Source organism: Pleurodeles waltl, chromosome 4_1 (assembly GCF_031143425.1).
Source record: "Pleurodeles waltl isolate 20211129_DDA chromosome 4_1, aPleWal1.hap1.20221129, whole genome shotgun sequence".
In the NCBI taxonomy this organism is placed as follows: Eukaryota; Metazoa; Chordata; class Amphibia; order Caudata; family Salamandridae; genus Pleurodeles; species Pleurodeles waltl.
In genome coordinates, this window is record NC_090442.1 from 11983081 (window position 1) to 11989240 (window position 6160).

General features: G+C 45.9%; 1 protein-coding gene across 1 annotated transcript in view; it reads right to left on the reverse strand.

Moving 5' to 3' along the window:
* The window catches only part of LOC138287236 (zinc finger protein 271-like), a 640682-nt gene extending 634899 nt beyond the window's left edge, over positions 1-5783 (reverse strand). The window contains exon 1 of the mRNA XM_069227596.1: positions 5633-5783. The gene's annotated coding sequence lies outside the window, so the exon portion shown is untranslated. The remainder of the gene's footprint in view (positions 1-5632) is intronic.
* Between the last annotated feature and the right edge of the window lie 377 nt (positions 5784-6160).

Here is a 6160-nt window from a genome sequence, read left to right on the forward strand (position 1 = left end):
TTGCCATTTACAGACAGTAACTTTACAAAGGATGTCCAAACACCATCCCACCAACCTGCAGTTTTACAGATAAAACCATGTAATGGATTAACAATAGTCTTTGAAAACTGTCTTTCAGAAAACATATTTATCATTTGTAAATCACCAAGTAAAGTGTTCTAAATGTTTTCATCCTAATAAAATATTTTTTCCATCACACAGAAGTACAACAAATGGTCTTTCGCAGCTACTGAAATATATTTTGAAATGTTTCTAAAGTTGAATTAGTTATATAAATGTTGCGTGTTAGGAAAAACACACAGGTCAGACAGTTCACCTTACAAAATTCTGGAACTCTGCAGTCAGAAGGAAAAGTCATTGACTCCAGGAGGGAGTTCTGTTGTGTCAGTCTACAAACTGACTTTTGACCTCTGTCTCTGAATACAAAGCAAATGTGACAAGAACAAGATTTAAAGAGATCTTAATTGCTCCTTCAGTTTCTGACTGAACAGAATACCAGTTCTTAGTCAACTCGCCAGAAGGGGCGAGTAGATTCTAAAAATAGCTCGACCTGATAAAATATGACTTGCCAGAGCAAGTGGGCAAGTAGAATTTTCAAGGCCTATAGGAGATATTCTTTGGGCAGTGAAACAACGACAACTTTAGGTAGCTCTGTTAGGACGAAACATCTTTACTATCTTTATGAACGCCATTCATTTTAAAGCATCGTAAACAAGAAAAATACATGTTGGGAGGCACGTCCTAAGTAGTTGAGCTGGCAGTCCTGTTGCATATGGGCCATCAGAAATGTAGTGATATTCCCAACTCTAAATGAGGCAGGGCACTGAAAAGTGGGTGAAACAGGACATCTGCTGATATTTATCCACGCATATAGAACTAGGAAGAAGTTTAGGAAAGGGACAGCAAAGAAGAGCTCCTATACTAAGGAGTGGCCTTCTTAGGATGGTGACCAGCTGTGGGCAGTCTGTGTGGTGCACCGATCTGAGCTTATATAGCACCAGAAATAAGGCTTGCTGAGACTGACAGCTGAGAAGATTTATTGGTCTGGTCTCTGGCACATGCCTAGGCACATGGTATATTGGGAAAAGGTTGTGGTGTTAGGGAGCGGACAAAGAAACACAATCACTTTACTTAGGGAAACATACACACATGCTTGGACAGACAGATCGTACTTCATGGTTTTCTCATTAAATTAGGTGAAGACTATCTCTGTGTAAGGATATCTGCAAATATCCAAAATCCTTATCTAAGAGTCGTGCAGTCGCACCTTGTCATGTGCTTCAATTCACTAATTTGGACCAAACCTGAAGTAAACAACTACAGCAGCAAGGAAATGCATCCACACACAAAGAGGAACAGCTGGATTGTTGCTATGACTCACATGCAGCAACCTGCAGATCTATGTCGGAAACCACCAGCAATCAGGGTGAAATCACATGACGGACTAGAGCTTTCACCTCTCATCAGACTTTGTGATAGTTATTTTATAAACTGCCAATGCCGGGATATGGTTTAGTTTCCATAGTAGATGCCCTCCTAGCCTGAGCACAAAGCACTGCAGAGTGCACAGATCACCTCCACTCTAAACACCCTCTTAGTGTGAGTAATGTGCAGTGTGGCCTTACAGGTCTGTAAATACTATTTATAATGCAGTAACCAGCAGTGTGGTGTGCACAGGTTTAATCCACTTTTAACACTCCTCTTAGTGTAGCAAAAAGCAGAGCACTTTGTATAGATTCACACTTTTATAAACACCCTTCATTGTGTTTCAAAAAGGCAGTGCAGTGTGCAGTCTTCCTCTGTAAATGCCCCTCATTGTGTCATAAACAGCAATGCACTGTACACAGATTTCCTCCTGTTACTCCCTTTCATAGTACAGGTAAAAGCAGTGCAGTGTTTACAGATTTTCTCTGTAAAGGCGTCTCACAGTGTCAGTAAACAGCACAGCAGAGTGTACAGATTTACTCTTTTGTATCACTCTTCATTCTGTTGTAAAACGGATTTACTCTTGTACCTGTAAACACCCCTTCTAGTGCAGGTAAAATACAGCACAATGTGCAAATTTCCTCTTCTGTAACTGCCCTTGTATTTCAGGAAAGAGCATTGCAGTGTGCACAGAATAGCTCTTCTGTAAACACTCCTCATGGTGTAGGAAAAAGAAGTGCAGTATGGACAGATTTCTCACAGTGTGTGCTAACCTTCATGCAAGTGTAAACTGATTTTCTTATTTTTTAACATCTGTGTACTGTATTGCAGACTTCTTACATGCTGTAAACATCCCCTTAGCATAGTAAAAAGCAAGGCAGTGTGCTTTCATGCTACAGTTAGAAGAACACATCTGTGCATACTGCACTGCTTTTATCAATACCCCACAATATTCAGTGAAAAGAAATGCTGTGTGCACAGATTCCTCACAGTGCAGTAAGATGCAGTGCAGTATGCACAGATTCCTCACAGTGCAGTAAGATGCATTGCAGTGTGTACAGATTCCTCACAGTGCAGCAAGATACAGTGTGCATAGACTCCGCATACTGCAGTTAGATGCAGTGCAGTTTGTACAAATTCTTCACAGTGCAGTAAGATGCAGTGCAATAAATGCATATGTCCCTCATAGTGCAGTAAGATGCAGTGCAGTGCACAGATTCCTAATAGCACCGTAAGATACAGTGCAGTGCATAGATCCCTCACAGTGCAGTAAGATGCAGTGTCGTCCACAGATTCCACACAGTGCAGTAAGATGCAGTACAGTGCAAAAACTCCTAAAAATGCAGTAAGATGCAGTGCAGTGTGCACAGATCCCTCAAAGTGCAGCAAAATGCAGTGCACTGTGCACAGATCCCTCAGTGCAGTAAGATGTACTGCAGTGTACATAGATTCTCACAGTGCAGTAAAATGCAGTGCAGGGCACACAGATGCCTCACAGCGCAGTCTAAGATGCAGTGTAGTATGCACAGATTCCTCACAGTGCAAGAAGGTGCATTGTGCACAGGTGGCTCTCAGTGCAGTAAGATGCAGTGCATGACCGATTCCTCACAGTGCAGTAAGATGTAGTGCACTGCACAGATTCCTCACAGTACAGTAAGATGCAGTACAGTGCACAGACTCCTCACAATGCAGTAAGATGCAGTGCAGTGTGCAGATCCCTCAGTGCAGTAAGGTGCAGTACAGGGCACACAGATGCCTCACAGTGCATTATGATGCAGTGCAGTGTGTACAGATGCCTCACAGTGTAGTAAGGTGAAGTGCACAGATTCCTCACAGTGCAGTAAGGTGCAGTGGGCATAGATCGCTCTCAGTGCAGTAAGATGCAGTGCATGACAGAGATTCCTCACAGTGCAGTAAGATGCACAGCAGTGAGACAGATTCCTCACAGTGTAGTTAGATGCAGTGCACAGATTCCTCACAGTGCAGTAAGATGCAGTGCACTGTGCACACATCCCTCACAGTGCAGTAAGATGCAGTGCAGTGCGCAGATTCCACACTGTGCAGTAAGATGCAGTGCAGTGCACAGATTCCTCAGTGTAGTAAGGTTCAGTGCACAGATTCCTCACAGTGCAGTAAGGTGCAGTGTGCACAGATCCCTCTCAGTGCTGTAAGATGCAGTGCATGACACAGATTCCTCACAGAGCAGTAAAGATGGACAGCAGTGAGACAGATTCCTTACAGTGCAGTGTGCACAGGTTCCTCACAGTGCAGTAAGATGCAATGCAGTGTGAACACATCCCTCACAGTGCAGTAGTGTGCAGTGCAGATTCCACACTGTGCAATAAGATGCAGTGCAATGTACAGATTCAACATAGTGCAGTAAGATGCAGTGCAGGGCAGATTCCACGCAGTGCAGTAAGATGCAGTGTAGATTCATCATAGTGCAGAACGATGCAGTGTAGATTCATCATAGTGCAGAAAGATAAAGTGGAGTGTGCACATATTCCTCACAGTGCAGTAAGATGCACTGCAGTGTGCAGATTCCTCAGGGCAGTAAGATGCAGTGCAGTGTACACATTCCTCACAGTGCAGAAAGATGCAGCACGGTGCACAGATTCCTCAGTGGAGTAAGATGCAGTGCAGTACACAGATTTCTCACAGTGCAGTAAGATGCAGTGCACAGATCCCCCACAGTGTATTAAGGCGCAGTGCAGTGCACAGATTCCTCACAGTGCAGTAAGATGCAGTGTAGATTCATCATAGTGCAGAAAGATATAGTGGAGTGTGCACATATTTCTCACAGTGCAGTAAGATGCACTGCAGTGTGCAGATTCCTCAGGGCAGTAAGATGCAGTGCAGTGTACACATTCCTCACAGTGCAGAAAGATGCAGCACGGTGCACAGATTCCTCAGTGGAGTAAGATGCAGTGCAGAACACACATTTCTCACAGTGCAGTAAGATGCAATGCACAGATTCCTCACAGTGCTCTAAGTTGCAGTGTGCACAGATTTCTCACAACGCAGTAAGATGCAGTACACAGATTCCTCACTGTGTAGTCAAATGCAGTGCACAGCACAGAAGATTCCTCACAGTGCAGTTACATGCAGTACAGAGATTCCTCACAGCACAGTGCAGTAAGAAGCAGTGCAGTGCACAGATTCCTCACAGCGCAGGAAGATGCAGTGCAGTATGCACAGATTCCTCACAGTGCAGTAAGATGCAGTGACAGAGATTCCGCACAGTGCAGTAAGATGCAGTGCACAGATTCCTCACAGTGCAGTAAGATGCAGTGCAGTGCACAGATTCCTCACAGTGCAGTAAGATGCAGTACAGTGCACAGATTCCTCACAGTGCAGTAAGATGCAGTGCAGTGCACAGGCCCTCGGTGCAGTAAGATGCAGTGCACAGATCCCCTCTTTAACACAAATGATGACCACAACACCCCTATGCCCAGAAGGAAAGCCCCCCAGAGGTCCCCGGATACAAGAGCCCAGCTCAGCCTGGCTCCATCCAGAGATTCTTCATAGTGCAGTAAGATGCACTGCAGTGCACACATTACTCAGTGCAGTAAGATGCAGTGCACAGGTTCCTCACAGTGCAGTAAGATGCAGTGAAGTGCACAGATTGGTCACAGTGCAGTAAGATGCAGTGCACAAACACCTCACAGTGCAGTAAGATTCAGTGCACAGATTCCTCACAGTGCATTAAGATGCAGTGCACAGATCCCCTCTTTAACACCAATGATGACACAAACACCCCAGGGCCGGAAGGACAGCCCCCCAGAGGTCCCCGGATAGAAGAGCCCAGCTCAGCCCGGTTCCTGGCAGAGATTTCTCACAGTGCAGTAAGATGCAGTGCAGTGCACAGATTCCTCATATTGCAGTAAAATGCAGTGCACAGATCCCTCAATGCAGTAAGATGCAGTGCACAGATTCCTCACAGTGCAGTAAGATGCAGTGCACGGATTCCTCACAGTGCAGTAAGATGCAGTGCACAGATCCCTCAGTGCAGTAAGATGCAGTGCAGTGCACAGATCCCCTCTTTAACACAAATGATGTCCACAAACACCCCCAGGGTGGGAAGGAAAGCCCCCCAGAGGTCCTCGGATAGAAGGGCCCAGCTCAGCCCGGCTCCTGGCAGAGATTTCCTCCAGGATTATTCAGTCTATTTCTACAAACACAGCAGAAGGTGCTGACAATCTCCTACCTGAGCAGGAACCTGTGCAGACATTTCCAGGCTCTCTCCTCCTCCTGGGGCTGGGGGGGGGGGGGCAGGTGCAGATTTGGGGTCCGGGGGGGGTCAGTGAGGGTCTGAAGATGAAGATAACTGCACAGACAGACAGGGGGTCCTTCCTCCTCTGCAGCAGGCTGGACACAGAGGGAGAGGCCGGAAGTGATGTCAGCATCCGCCTCTGGTGCTGTCTCTGCCGCCGCTGACCCGGAAGAGGAAACCCTTCTCCCTTTCATACAATGTGCTCAGTGGATTTCATCAGCAGGCGAGGAGCGCCCTCTGGTGGCCGCTGACGGAATCTCCCTTCAGGCTCCAGCAGGGAATACAAATGTTTTTAATTAAATGTTTGAGAATGTAGACAGCAGCTGCTACTGCTAAACTGTACAGGTTTTTCTTATGTTCCCGTTTGTGTGGGTAATTCTTTAATAGGGCTGTGTATCCTCAGAAACATCTCACCACCTTGCATTGCTACCAGGGTTTCACATCACTGTGTGTGTAATTATG